Source organism: Protopterus annectens, chromosome 3.part0 (genome assembly GCF_019279795.1).
Source record: "Protopterus annectens isolate FY-2018-M chromosome 3.part0, PAN1.0, whole genome shotgun sequence".
In the NCBI taxonomy this organism is placed as follows: domain Eukaryota; kingdom Metazoa; phylum Chordata; order Ceratodontiformes; family Protopteridae; genus Protopterus; species Protopterus annectens.
Genome location: NC_056731.1, coordinates 311,633,865 through 311,650,360, shown reverse-complemented (window position 1 = coordinate 311,650,360; position 16,496 = coordinate 311,633,865).

Genomic DNA, 16,496 nt, shown 5'->3' with positions numbered 1-16,496 from the left:
GGCTTCAAAGCAGCAATGAAACAAACTGGCAAAGTCTACATAGCCACAATACAGTGCTGTTATGGATAAGTGTATTTTTATATATTTGTTGTTTGCATTTGGTTGTTTATTTCTTTATTTTAATTTCAAATTGTTTAGATCTTAATGAGTGACTGAATAAATGAATGATTATGTGTTAAAACTTTAATTCTAGGAAAAATATAACAAGCTTTCTGTACAACATATTTTCCAAGCAGATCTTCATACTAATGTAGCATGTTTGCAATACGGATACAGAGAAAAATACCAGTTGATAAAATATTAAGAGCATCAGAATATGCATTCAACAAAGTAAGTAAGCTGCAAATACAGTCAGAATATAGTGCCAGTGTAATTAAGTAAAAGTACTGTGCAGTAACACAGTACCATGTATAGTGCTAGTGTAATTAAGTAAAAATACTGCGCAGTAACACAGTACCATGTATAGCGAAAGTGTAATTAAGTAAAAGTACTGTGCAGTAACAGAGTATCATGAAATGAGTGCTCTTTGATTTAAGTTAAAGCAGATTACAGCATGCCATGATCATAAAATCAAAGTCAAAGTAAACTTTATTGTCATTTAGAACTACACATGTGTAGCCTAAACTAAATTTTGTGCATAAACACAGCTCTTGAGATTACAAAGGAAAGTGAAACAACACATACGAGGAGAGGAATAAACATAGCTAACAAATACAATACTACTCCCAATACATACAACATAGAGCAGAGACATTTACCAACACTCATATACGAAAAGAATACCCTCCCCTGAGTAAATTAACTACCCTATTTAAAGTAATACAAAACACAATACAAATTGAAATGCCTAAGTTATTTGTCTAGTATTGCACCTGAGTGAGTTAAATAATACTGACTAACTATGGATACAATAAATAAATATTGCACTTACTTGGAATATATGTAAGTACATATTGCACAAATAAATAAAAATTGTCTTATTATGTGTCCAGATCCCTAGGACTAGTGCCCAAGTTCAGAAGTCTAATCACTGTAGGGTAGAAACTGTTACTGAACCTTCTAGTCCTGCAGCAGATCCTGCAATATCTCCTGCCCAATGCTAGATGCTTAAACAGTCCATGAGCAGGATGCATGTTATTCTGTATTATTTTGGTGGCCTTTCAAATGCTTCTTGCAGAATAAAGCTGTTGTATCGATGGAAACTGGAACCTGTTACCTTCTCTGTCACCCTCTCCACTCTTTGTTGCTCCTTCCTTTCTGTAACTGTGCAGCTTCTAAACCACACTGTGAAGTTGCGGGTGAGGATGCTCTCTATTGCACCTCTATAGATGGTGGCGAGAGTATGAGGTGGAAGTTTAGCTTTTTTCAGCCTTCCTAAAAAGTGGATGTGTTGGTGCACTTTCCTGACCAGATGGCTGGTGTTTCCTGACCATGAGAGATCCTGTGATATGTGTGCACCCAGGAATTTCATACTCTTAACCCTCTCCACACTCTCACCATTGATCCTGAGCACTGGGTGGTTTGTTCTCCTTTTCCTGAAGTCGATGATACTCTCTTTGGTCTTGTTTACATTCAGGTCAAGATTGTTCCCCTCGGCCCAACTGATGAGAGATGCCAGCTCCTCTCTGTACGCCCTTTCATCCTCCTTTGTAATGAGCACCACGACTGTGGTGTCATCAGCAAACCTGATGATTTGGTTGGGCTTGTGCTTAGCATAGCAGTCATGGGTCAGGATGGTGAATAACAGTGAGCTGAGAACGCATCCCTGTGGAACCCTGGTGTTAATCGTGATGCACTTTGATGTATTCTTACCTGAACACACCCTCTCTTTCAATCAGGAAGTCCAGGATCCAGTTACATAGATATTCACTGACTCCTAAATGTGCCAGTTTTTCTGTCAGATGCATTGGTACCACTGTATTAAATGCAGAGCTGAAGTCGATGAACAGCATCTTCACATGGTTGTCTTTGCCCTCTAAATGCTCAAGGGAGATGTGTAGCGCTGCTGATATGGCATCAGCCATGGATCAGTTAACTCTGTACGCAAACTACAGAGGGTCAAAATCAGGAGGTAGGCATGATGAAAGATGCTTTTTGATCAGCTGCTCAAAACATTTCATAACAGTGGATGTCATAGTGACTGGGCTGGGCTGGAGGTAAACATTTCATAACAGTGGATGTCATAGTGACTGGGCTGGGCTGGAGGTAGTGGTTTTCTTAGGTAGTGGGATGATGCAAGTTTCCTTGTAGCATGAAGGTACTTTTGCCATGGCAAGAGAGGTGTTAAATATTTCATTCAGCACTGTGCATAGTTGATCAGCACAGACTTTTAACACCTTGCCCAGTATGTTGTCTGGGCCAGCAGCCTTCCTGGGGTTCCCCCTCCTTACCTCTCTTCTTACCTCGTCTGTGCTGAGGCTGAGTATTGCATCCTTCACGAACATTGCAAGAGCAGTTATACGTTATGAAGACATAAGCAGGCAGCTTGTGATATGCTGTGAGAAATAAAATAGTTATAGTTCTACTCTTGAAATTAATATACCATTATATTAAAAGAGTGGCTTTAATATGTACCATTTTATTGTGTAGCTAGAAAGCAAAGTTGCGATAACAGTGGGGAGGTGTGCTATACAACTTTCCAGGAGTTTTTGCTTAGCATACTTGACAACAACAGCTTACCTTAATGAAAAACAAGCAGGAGACAAAAGATTTCTGCAGAATGTAGAGACAGATAGATAGCGAATGGTATTCATGGAAATAAATTGTGTATGTCTGTCTGTTACAGTGATTTCTGCTATTGCGGAGGGCTGGTAGCAGGATAGTTTTATGTATGAAAATCATATCGCCAGTGCTAGTGCACAACACAAATTACTGTGCTATTGCATAGTGCAAATCAATATTAATTATGCCAGTTTTTGTTTTGCAATGCAGTGCATCATAACAGAATGTAAATTAGCAATCTGCTGTGCTAAACTGTCCAGAAATAGTAATTCTTAAAATAAAAGGGTAAGGTAGCTCTGAACCAGCTGCATTTTGTTTTTTTTTTTCTTTTTTGTTGGTAGTCAGCCTTTTGTAGTAGCCCCAGGAATTCACCTCCCCTTCTGCTGTATTGTCTGTGCACAGTCTTATTACTGGCTTGTGATGTAGTGAGGGTTCAGTTGCACCCCTGAGGTACTCTCTCAGTAACTGATCCCTCTTTACTCAGGCGGACAATACAGCGTGTTCCTTATTCCACTAGGTTATGCTGGCCTCCACAAGCTGTACAGTACAATAATAACCTGGTGCTCTGCAACATAGTTACATAATGCAATGTATGTAGGAATGGCCCTGGTATGACATAAGCAGGCATGCCACATACCAGAGCAATTAAGCATAATGTTGGTATGTTATATAAAGGGCAGGAGAGGGGACTCCATTCAGCAGTGAGTATTTATTTATTTTACGGTAGGTGGGAGGGGGTGCATCTGCACAAAAAGCATGGTACCTATAATTGGAAGATAGAGGGTGCCTCCTGGCAATAAGCATTTATGTCTATGAATTTCAGAGTTGGGGGTAGGAGAGAAGATTCTAGAAAATGAACAGTTCTGAACTGTTTATTGAGGAAGTGCAGGAATTCACTGTTTATGCACATTATGAAGTGCCAGTCTGTACCATTATACCACCAGTGAGGACCAAAAATTACCAAAATCAATCATTCATGGTATCACACCTGTAAGATGTAACAGAGCTTGTTATTTTGTTTAAGACTGTATAAGCTCACTAGTAAGCACAATTGGGGTTCACTTGTTGTTTTATTGTCAGAGTACTAAACACATTCCTGACTTTATTAAAATAGTCGTTATTTTGCTACTTCTGTCTTGTAATCATTTAAAAATACATGTTTTTGTGACTTGCATATAGAGCTGCACAGCTCTAAATTTGTGAGCCAACTTGCAGAACACTTATAAACAAACTATGAGTCACTTAATCTGATTACAAAGATTTATCATAAGTTTTGAATTTCATTTTTTAATTTAAAGAAGTGCATGCTTGCTGTCTTTCTCTGTTTTTGAAATCAATCACTTCAATTTAATATTACTGTAAGGAGTAACAACTATGTGCAAAACAAAAAGCCCTGCAGTTCTGAGAATCGATGGGTTGAAATAATGCAGATGATTGATTGTAATATTTATAACACGAGGCCAAAGGACAAGCCCATTTTTATTTGCCAGCAGAACCCCTAGAGAGCTTTATACACTCATTAATTCAAAGCTGGGCATGGTTTATCCATTTTAATATATATCTCCGAAAAATAAAAAGGAAATGGTTTAAAATATAAAAAGTTAATCTCTTACTGCTCGATACAGGAATGGAACATTTATGATTCATATTTCCTTTGAGTCTGTAAGTCTTAAATCTCACCTGTTATTATTCACTGCAGAAATAAGTATCTGACATTAATGCACTGTCCTTATATAGTGATCATTTAATGTAGATTTTATTTATATTAAATAACCAACAATGAAATGTCTAGGTATAATCTTGTAAGGGAATATGACAAGATTACATACCACAATACTAAATCCACTGGTATGAGAACCACTATACTAGATTATATTTTTTCAGTTTATACTGCAGTTTTGTTATCTTTTGTTTATGTAATTAATGGCTGATAAGCTTCCCTTTCATTTGTTGAAGCATTTACTGGAGGCACTATACTAAAATACTAAAATATTGATCAAAAGGCAAATATATTGCTTTAGTATTACACAGCAGTAGTGATTCCAAAGCCTGCTCAGCCCAGGTGAAATGTTGTAGTAATAAAAAGCATAATTAATAACATTATGGATAACATTAAGGAATACTTGCAAATCACAGTCATAGTATGACACCTAGATAGGGAGTATTAAGCAGATATACTCATCTCCTTCCTGCTCTGCTCCTTGCCATGATGCAGGCAGTGAGACAGCATTAACAGCATATTGTAGCCAATTTCCAGCAAATCCATCATCTGCCATAGAAGAGGTCCCTGAGGTGGTGCAGAGGGAAGAAGGCAATCATTCATCTTCCTTGAGACTTTAGAGGTGACATTGTATTATACAGGTACTAACAGATAAGACCCTGGCACTACATGCCAGGTTGATACTCCTTAGATCTTGCTATAGTATTTTTGTAAATCTTTGGAAGGGTAACTAAACAGTAATGCTCTGTGTATGATCCTGGTTAATGCACTTATGTTGTGATCCCTGCATGCAGTGCTGACTGGTGTACATATTTCTAGGAAGTGCTCTCCCTCGGATTTTGGGAAGTATGCCATGCATTGACATGCAGAATTAATGTGCTGGCATGAGTAAAGGCAGTCATATATCGGCAAGTATGGACATGCACAAGACAAACAGAAAAAAACAGGCTGAAATGCAACACACAAGACAGACAGGGGGATAGTGAAATTAATGCCTCATGGGTCCAGAGTCTAGGGTTCAGTCTTGACCTCCAGTCATTATCTGTGTGGAGTTTTTTTTGCAATTTTGCATGCTGTCCTTGTGTTTATGTTTTTTTCTTCCTCTTGCCTCCCGGAAACTTCCTGTTGATTAGCTATACTAAGTTATCTGTATATATTTATGTTGTGTTTACCCTTGTCCCTATGGCCCATGTCATGACCAAAAAGGGTTCAAGAACAGTCACCTTCTAAGTTAACTAAATACAATAAAATAAATTCTATTTTCTTGTGGGTGATCCTTATAAGATCCAGCAACAGTGTGGTTGAAAGTCTGTTTGTTCAGGGACTGTACTAGAACTGAGTTAGGTAGCTTACGCCAGTGGAGACTGTTCTCTCCTGACTGGTGTTACAGAGGTTCATAGGTTCATAGGTTCATACTAGGCTATCTGCCCGAGGGCATTTTATAAGCCCCTGCCCATTTTGTTTGCCACGCCACCCCTTTTTTTGGGCTTGGAGAATTATTTTTTTTTTGTTTGCTGCTGTGTGTCGAGCAGTGACACTGAGAGGACCTGGGGTGTATCTGATCTCCCATCCATTGGGTCAATTCCTCTTGAACACAAGGCCAGCCTCCAGCTCTGTGCTCGCCTCACATGTTTTGGAGGGCTGGGAGAGTCTTTGGATGATGAATCCTGAATCCCTCCTCACCTACCGTCCGTAAATCAGGTCAGGTTTAAGTAAGTCTCCCCACCTGGCTCTCTGGGATCTCTTTTTTTGAGATGATGATGTTCATCAAATCTGGGTTTGATATGGCCTGTATGGTCAGGCATGGGTCACCTCACCTCTGAGCACAAGCAACTGACTATAACTGGAGTTCTTTTTCAGCATCAGCATAAAGACAGATTTTTTTGACCTTTTTTGTTTTTTTGGTGAGACTTTTTTGCCGTCTCAGCTGCTGGTGCCGGGGGGTGTCAGACGGGCATTGCACTGTATCATTGGTCTGGTCTGATGAGTGATGATGATGAGACTGTATAGAGATCTATCTATGACTTCCCTTGATATGTGAATCCCTTCATGATAAGGTGTACAATAGCTAGCAATATGAGATTCGATAGCACTTCTGTGGGGTTACCTGTCCCTAATAACTTGACTGTTGCTCTGTAATCTGTTCTTCTGTGTTCAGTATCCACCTGGTATTCCATTATTTTTTTTTCCCAGGTATGACTATGCATTTTTTTTTAACTTAGGCCATAGCTCTGGCACCAGTGGGCACCTTTCAGTTATCCCTTTCTGTGAGACCCTTCTGGATCTGTGTGATTCTGTGTGGTTTTTGTCCCAGTTGGCAGTTTGCACTCAACTCATTCAAGCATTTTGTCCTGTGTACTCTTGTGTTTCAGAAAGATGCAGACAAGAGTGGGCCCAGTGAAGAGTGGACTGTGTGACTGTGGGACACTCCAGACAGGCTTGACATCTGACATGACCAGCAACTCTGCCAGCAACTGTTCTGTCTGTCACTCAGCCAACCATCTTGTAATATATGGGGTTTACATTTAAGTTGATGAGTTTTTTGAGATTTTCAATGATGTTTTATCAAAAGCCTTTGTAGGGTCTAGGTAGTCTGCTGGGACTGCTGCCTCCTCCCTGGCCTTGGTGACTGCTCCCTTTGTAAAAAGTTTTAGAGTTTAGAAGGCATGATCTGCCTGAGAAAAAGCCATGGGTTGTTTCCAAAAAAAGCAAGTATGTCTTGTCTATATTTATGAGATCCATTATGATCCAGATATTGTTGAGGCTTTGGCTTGATAAAGTCCTCAAATTGGGGAGTAATGGGCCAGGCGTGGTTGGGCTGTGGGACCCACAGGATCCTGTTACAGTCGCTGTGTGTGCTGGGTGGTGAGGAGAAGATTAGGTGAGAGCTGTGTTCGTGGGTGTCTGTAATTCCTTGTGTTCGACACTGGGCCACATCATGGGGACACCGTCAGGATCCATGGATGGATGGCAATCACCTGGTGATTGGAGAGCAATTCTCCTGGGCGTTAGAGATGTTGGGGCTACAATCATTTGAGGGGGGACAATCATTTTCTATAGGGGAGGGAAGTTTTTATTGGTGCAATGTCTGTTGCACTAATTATCTTGATCTTTTTATGTTATTCATGTGCCTATCTGTCCTAAATTTCCTAGGTTTCTGGGCTAGGTTTCTCCTATTTCTGACATAGCTAAAGATGTTTTAGATTTGTCTTTAGAAAATTAGCTTTTTTTTTTTATGAGAGCTCTTAGCTTTTTTATAGCTATGAGCTTTTGCTTTTTTTTTTATTTTGATTCTTTTCTCTATAGTGTTTTACTCTTTTTTGCTCTATCTTGTAGCTTTTTTCTCCTTTTTTGTTTTCTTTGTGTTTTAGTTGTTTGAGAGTGTTTGTATGGCTTGTTTGTTGCTGCCTTTTTTGGGACTGGATGCTTGGTAGAGTCTTTTTTTTGCAGATTCAGCGGCTTTTGCTTGCCTGATCTGGTGGCTCAGGGGGCATTTGGTAGACCACATTTTGTAAAAGTAAGTGCGGTTGACCAGTAAGTAGTAGAGTGGCACTCGTCTTTAAGTGTGGAAGGGTCACTCTTTACCTCCAGCGGTGGTCTTTTTCGATCCGTCTGGGGGTGTATTCTATTCTCATCCATTTGTGGATGGTGGATCAGTGATAGGAAGTGAGGGTATTGTTCCTCGTGATGAGGGTTGGGTATTGTTGTTTGGGATTGATGTATTGTGTTTTCCTGTGTTCCTGAGTTTTTGAGGTATAGAGTCCATGGGCTTTGAGTTTATGAAAGTTGTTGTTTGTGTTTGGAAGTTAGTTTCCAGAGGAACTTTTGATATGGGTTTTTGTGGGTGGTAGTAGAGTTGGATGTAAGTATGAGGTGTTTAGTCCTCCATTGGTATGAGCCATATGAGTCAAGGAGCCCTGGCTTTCCAGAGGCAGCCTGCCTACATGAGGTGCCTGAGTTTTGTGCAAATGGTGCCTTGGTATTGTCCACCATTGCCGATGTTTCATGCGATGGTGTGGGTGTCCTTGATGAATATTCCGTGCTCCTCCTTTCTTGAACTCCTTAAGGTTTTGGGGCCGTTTGGTATGGGGGAGGATGGCCCTAGCTTTTGAACCAGGTTCTCATGCTGAGACTGGCATGGAGCTTTAAACCCAGGTTTTTTTTCTGACAGTTGACACATCGATGTTCTCGTGAGCTGTCACTTGCTGCATTTTTTTCTTTTGTTGAGCTAGAAGGGCCTGTGTTTTTTGAGCATTTTAAAGTTTTTCTTTGGGGGGTTGGTTGGTGGTAGGTTTAGGTTTTGAAATTGGGGTAAGCCTTTATCAGAGAGCTCCTCTGTCTCTTTTCATGTAGTCCAAGGTATATCTCAGGTCGTTAACACCAGGACAACAATGATTGGTGATCTTACCTGCTGTGTTGAGACCTGAGTGCGACTATGGAGTCACAATGACTAGTTGTGTCTGGCATTGTGTTTGGCCTTAAGGCTGTGCTTGACACTCTGCTGACTGTGTCTATGTGTGTGTTGTGTTGTGTGTTCTAAGGTGTTGTAGGTGTTGGGTGTCTGCTTCTTGCTTCTGCTGTTGCTGTTTGTATTTTGGAGGCAATTGTAACATTGCCTCAATATTCTCAGTTCACCAGCAGAGCAGGGAGATTAGCAACTGATCTGATCCCCCTCTAGAAGGGAAGGATTAGAAGAAAAAACTTAAGAAAGGGGGGATGGGGGTGACCGACCGAGAAATGGGGTTTTTTTTTTGGGTATTCTATACAAAAGTGAGTGCTATCGTATAAGTACTGTAGGAGCAGTGTGAGGCTATAGAGATAGAAAGATGTCTGGGGAGTCAAGAGATATCAATAAGTTGTATAATTTATAGTTAGGTGTGAGATGACATCATGGTACAGAAGCTTTGAATAGGGGATGTGGCACTGTTCAAATCAGTGACAAACCATCATATGTGATGCATTGTGCTCATAATGATCTCAGCATAGCTGGTGCCACTGATATTGTCTATCATAGTGTTAGGGCCTCTGTCCACTGACAGTGCTTCACTATGTACCTGAGAGTAGAGAATGTAATGGGAGGGACACTAGACACTGGGGGGCATTTGAAATATTACTGAAATCACTTTAAAAGTTAATGCAACAACAGGTTTTGCAGCAAGAAGCTGCAAATGATAAAATGCATGAAAACTCTAATGTGTGGCATTACTGACGGACTGTAGGTGTCCAGGGAAGGGAAAGGGCACTGTAAGAGGCAAAGTCACAGACATTTGGTGACTGCATGGGCAGATGAGAGGCATGGGCATATGTGTGTGTGTGTGTGTGTATGTGTGTGTGTGTGTGTGTGTGTGTGTGTGTGTGTGTGTGTGTGTGTGTGTGTGTGTGTGTGTGTGTGTGTGTGTGTGTGTGTGTGTATCTGTGTGTGTCTGTGTGTGTGTCTGTGTTTGTATGTATGTATGCATGTGAGGGATTGAATAAGGGGGGGGTGCATGTGCTAATATAATACATCAGCCACCAGCTGTAATTGCTACAAGGGCAGTACAAAAGGGCTAGTTAGTGCTTGGGGTAATCATCACTGAGTAATTCAGAGGCATCAGCAGATAGTGTTGTTGCTTCACAGCAAGAGGCTCCCCAGTTCGATTCTCAACTGGGATGCCTTCTGTGTGGAGTCTGTATACTCTCCCTGGGTTTGCATGGGTTTCCTTCAGGTACTCTGGTTTCCTCTCACATTCCAAAAACATGCAGTAGGTGGACTGGACACTCTAAATTAGCCATAGGAGTGAGTGTGCATGCGCATGTGTGGTGTGGAAGAACTACCATGGCAGGGCTAGCCACCACCTGGTGGTGTAAACCTTGGATCTAGTTGATTGTCTCTTTTGAAGTGACACCCCAGCCCCATGTGTAAAAATGGGAAAAAGGGGTTGTGGATGGATGGATGGATGGATACATTCAAATTAGCCAATAATGAAGGCTTTTCGCATTGTGCAAATGTCTCTCTTAAAAGACCCGTTTTCCCACAGGAGTGACTCTAATGGATGTTACTAAATCCTAGCTAAGATGTATTACCGCATGGGAGAGACAAAGAATAAAGGTAAGATGGGAAGGGCAGATTGTGTAGGCCTTTCATACTTAACAATGTTTAAGGCTTATAAATTTGTTTCCATATTATAATGTATTGTGTGTGTAGTGAAATGTCACATATTGACAACTGATGAATGTAGAAGAAATATAAAATTTGTTTGTGAAAAATGAACCTTTCTAAATAATTTCAGGCACCATTTGTTGCAGAGGAGATTTTAATACTCAAATAGAGAGCGAGAAAAAAGAAGAACAGTTTTGAATGTTAGGGTTCTAACAGAGATATTTCAAATGACGGGAGTTATACAAAGTGGAATTTAAAGGGTTTTCATATGAAAGGGAAGAGATTAAGACAAAAACTGATTATTTTTCTCATTTTTCCCCTTCGGTATAAAGCTCTCAAGCCTTGTGGTGTGTTTTTCTGATCATAAAGCACTCTTAATTTAAAATAAAGGGCAGTAGGTGCCACAGACATATAGAAAGAAAACAATTAAATTGGAGACAGAGTGTTACAGCAATAGAGAGTTTAAAGAAGCGATGCAATTATTATGGAGGGATAATCTGATTGCAAAAGAGCTTTACTCAACTGCTCAATTTGGTAGTTAGTTTTTAATTTTGCATTAACAAGAAGACACTAAAGAAGAAAGAAAGTAACTAATATAATTAGGTAGTGAAAGGAATGTTCCCTGCTATAGAAGAAAGTTGTTTTAGTTTTTTAAAAATACATTTATTGAATTAAATATAAAAGAATGAAATACTGAGTAAGCAGGCAGAGATGCTAGTTAAAAGGAAGAAATGTCTTCTTTGCTGGGAAAAAAAATACAGTGATGAATGACTGGGTAGATAATCTTTTTCATTCTGAAGGAAAGTAAGTTTACATTTAAGAACACATAATAACAGTAGTAGAAATATAAGTTCATAAGTTCAAATACAGCATTTTAGGCTGATTTGCCATCAAGAAATGCTGATTCCTCCAAATATGGTATGTAGTCCTCTCTACCATCCCATGTATTTAAATTTTTCTTAAAAGTTTCCAAGCTCTTAGATTGTTTAACATTAAATAGGATGTCATCTCATAATTTTGTAATTCTGACAGAAATATGCTGAAACCCCGTCACAGAATTACCCATTTTCATTATACACGGTGCATTGTTATTCTTATTAATCTCTACACTGGACATGATTTGCAGAACTGGATCATAAAAAGTTTTGTATAAGTAGATTAATTTAGCCCAAATATACCTATACCAGACACTAAATAATTTTAAGATCTCACACTGTGATCCATATCCCATGTTGTTCAACTTTGTAATTTGTTATGTAAATTTCCTCTGAACTCCCTCCACCCTTCTCAAATGTCCTCTTGTATAGGAACAGAATGAATTATTATATTCCAGGAGAGGTCTGATGCAAATTTTGAATACTAGTATAAATACACTTTTATCCCTTGTTGATAGTTTTCTTAATAAATAGCCCATATGTTTAGTAGCTTTGGCTACTGTGAGCTCAGAATGAGATTTGAAAGAAAAATTTGAAGTAATCGGCATTCCAAAGTCTTTATATTCCTTGATGTCCTCCATTTGAGAAGCCAAGTAAACTGATTGTTTGATAATTTTATTTGAAAAGTGTGCAACATTGTGCTTGTTTATACTAAATGATAATGCTATGTAATTTGCTCAGTTGCTTAGTTTAAATATTCAGTTAGCTCATCTACATCAGAAGGCTTTTGTAGTATAAATCATCAGTGTACTTTGATATGCAGTATTTTCTTTTTGTTCTCAGGAAATGTTTGGTAACACCAGATTGAACAAGGCAGGGCCTAACCCAGATCCCTGCGGAACACCAGCCTTTATAACTAGATAATTAGAATGAACACTCTGAATCTTAACACTCTGTTTTCTAATGCAACTGCTTATTTTGAAATCACTTAAGCAGTTCATAATAACCACATGTGGTAGGCTATCAAAAGCCATGGATAAGTCCAAAAAATTGCACCAGGAGACAAACCCAACTCAAGAAATGTTATTATTGCTCAGCATTAATTTTCCTTTAGTGAAATCATGCTGATCAATATCCAACTTATCTATATTATTCTTCAAATTAGTCATAAGGCCCAATAAGCATCTCTCAAAACACTTTCCAGTTAGTGACATTAAACTAATTGCCCTGTAGTTTTGTAACTGGCCTCTTTTTCCTTTCTTATAAATAGGAGATATACGTGATAGTTTCCAAGATTCAGGGACCTTACCGTTTCCAATAGTTTATTAAATATTAAAGTTAATCTAGGTGTAAGCATACTTTTCATAGTAAGTAACAGATTGGGTGGAATCAGGTCAGGGCCAATGGATGTTGTATCTTTTAACTTTGAAAAAACAGCTAGTATAACTGATTGATATATTAGAACTGGAACCTGTCACTAAATTGCATTGCCAATCACCCATGGTAGTCAAGCCAATGTTACTGTAAAAAAGATTAAATTCATTAGTTATCCTGTTAACATCTCTAGTGGCTTTGTTATTAATTGTGTAAATATTGAAGTGTCTCTCTTACCTGAGCTATTATGGATTTCTTGCATTTAGTTTTGCGCATTATAAGTCAAGCTGTCTCATTTCTGAGCACCCATCCTGTGATTGCTCTTCTCTGACTTAGTACCTTTCCTTAAGTCAGGTGTTACTATACACCCTTTCCATTGTTGCTGAAGTTGTAGAGAAAGAGCAGCTTGCTCAGACTAGGCTCAGGGGAAAGTATGTGAATGGAAACAGAAGCCTCTCCAGTTCACAAGCTGCAATTCCTACATGCTGTTCACGAGGAGAATAATTCCTCTGTAAAGATACCTGCAGTGGTGGGGGACAAGATGGGGGCTGCTGGTAATGTTCATATGAAAATCTGCAAAGGGATGAAATTGAAAACCAACTTAGGCCTAGTATCACTGTCTGGAAGAAGCATAAAAACTAATTTTAATTCCAGAATAGTCACAGGTTTATATATTCAATTGTCCATCTGGGGGTGTTCAAGAAGATAATTCCATATTCACCTCACTCAGGTTATATGTGTGTGTGTGTGTGTGTGTGTGTGTGTGTGTGTGTGTGTGTGTGTGTGTGTATGTATATATATATATATATATATATATATATATATATATATATATATATATATATGTGTGTGTGTGTGTGTGTGTGTGTGTGTGTTCCTTACGACCCATTGAGAAGTCAACATTTCAAAGGTAAAATCGGCTGATCGCACGTTCTGGCTTTTCTTCAGTACAAGATCATGGTACAGTGAGGATCAGGGAATTCATACCTTCCCCACTGTATTGTGACCTCAAAGTAGGTATATATACAATTAATAGGGGGTAAAAAGTATATTTTGTTTTTCTTCAAATCTTTGTTATTCAAAGTATGATTTATTTGAATCTTTGCTATTTGTACTGTTTTAAGTCGGTGACAGGTTCTTGAAGTTCTGTTATATATAAAAATGTGTGTGTGTGTGTTTGTGTATGTGCGTGCGTGCATGTGTGTGCGTGAATGCGTGCGTGCATGTGTGTGTGTGTGTGTGTGTGTGTGTGTGTGTGTGTGTGTGTGTGTGTGTGTGTGTGTGTGTGTGTGTGTGTGTGTGTGTGTGTCTAATTTTTGAAAGCAGCTGATGACTGACTTCTTTCTGATGCAAGTTGAAGCTTATTCCATAATCCTGGAAGACACTGTATAACATATATATCATTTTTTGCTGTTACTGAGATTTATTTTTAGTATTAGGGTTCTATTCTTTAGTAATATCTTCCCCAGCATGTGTTCCAAGTGTATGCTTTCATATAGAACCAGATCAGACGTTATCTTAACCTTTCTGAATCGATTGTTTTCCAGCCCTATGATTTTTTTTACTAAGGAATTCCTATACATTTCCAAGTTGTTTCATGCAACTTGTTTGAATGCGACAAAATCCAGCTATTTATTCAACAGTGTGTGCTATAAAGTGGTGCACAGATCTCGCTGAAGAGGTAAGAGATGACCTTTAAAATTACATGGGCTATAGAATATGCTTTTCTGACATCAGTAAGTACACACAAGTTAGTATTTAAAAGCATGTCTACCACTGTTTGCAAGTATTTAATAATGCTCTTAGCTTTATAATTTGTTCACTTATTTTGTAATAATTTATGTAGTTTTTGACAGTCATATAATATGTACTACATTTATTAACATTAGCAACACATTTATGTTGCCCAGTTTGTTGTCATAAACATATGCAATTATCATAAGCCAATTTCCAACCTTTTCTTTGAGATGAATTATCCAAAAAGAAATAGACACAGCACAGAGGTATGTGAGACACCCCTGGTAATCCCCTATCTTGTGTGTGGTCATATTATTATATTCTGTACCACAGGATTCAAGAACTGCTTGTACATCTGGTTTCTTTGTACGTGTTTTACCAAAATGGTACTAGGTGCTTCATTTGCAGGCTTTTGAACTAGATGGGGACAAATTTTAAGTAGCAAATTCATAATTTACCTCCTCAAACCAGTGCAGTCAGGAGGTTAAGCAACAAGGAACTGGAGTACATGGCAGAAACAATCTCTGTGATACCAGTGGGGTGTAGGCAAAAAAGGTCAAAGCGTGCAATGTATTTTAGGTAATGAATACCATTATTCGTACTATGGCTCAAAAGATTTAACGGAGTATTACTGATGAGAAAAGATGCTTGGGCACACATACCTGTCAACTGTCCAGATTTTCGCAGAATGTCCATATTTTTGCCTTAAAATGTTAATCTGTTCCTGATAAATTGTGTGGTTTTCTGGCAAATCACTGGGATGACACGAGGAATAAAATCACTAAATAAGGACATACATTTGAGTTTCAGACTTCATATCCTTTAGAAAATGCATTTCAACACAAACACTGTTATTCTAGCAACTTTCTAAGTTTATAAGAACAATATTTTAGATCTGTCCCTATTTTCGGGCCTTTGTCCCCCCATTATGTCAGGCTTTGTCCAGCTTTCTTGGGCTAAGAGGCTGAGAGATATGCTTAGGTAGTATATCCATGTCAGGAATACTGTACTTGGAAACCATGAATGGGCTTTCAGCATAGTGAAGCATAAAATATATAAGCAAGTTAAGGGGGGTATAAGAGACTAGCTTTACAATAAAGGACACAATCAATGTAACAGAAATACAGGGAATAACTGGAAGGGAACAGACACTGTGAGAAACCTTGAAGGTAGATAATTGCACACCTAAGCATACACAAACATGCAAAACTACATCCCAGAGTAAATGATTTAAAAAATAAAACAAAAATAAATCCAAAAATAGCAAGGGAAAGTTGATAAAGTAAGCAAAGGACCTAAACTAAATATTAACTGGACTACATTATATGAGGTTATACATGAAAACAGGATCAGTTTACCCACATCAAATGGAGTTAGACTTAACTTTTACCCGGAACTCGATTAGGATGGAGACATCTTTGATTTGGTACTGTAATGTAAGGATACCTCTTTGAGAGTAAGTACTCAAGAAAGCATCCTGCATGCTTGATGTCACACTTCAGCAGTTGCTTCCATATTAGTAAATGTCTCCTCTGTGACCTCCAAGTTGGCCTTCGGTAAATCTAAAAGAACCCAGATGTCAAATGATGTTAGAATGAGGTAAAGCAGCACTTGTCAAATCAGCTACTACCAACTGTGAGTGGAGCTGAAGAAGTACTTGCTGATTTTTTAAAATCCCTCTGCTCTGGCCAAAAGCCCCTTAGCTCTCCGGGTGGTGTGTGGACCCTTCTAAGTCCTGTGTGGAGACACAGCCAGTCCCTCCATTTTGAAACTCTGTAAGGCTAATGACATCCTACTGAATAGTAGGGAACCTCAACTTAGAAGCCCCTCAAGATCTACGTGGACCCTCCACTTTCAGCCTTACTGTGTAGGTGTTATCCTACAGTATATGTATGATTTAATCTATAACCTTGTGAATGTGATAACTCTA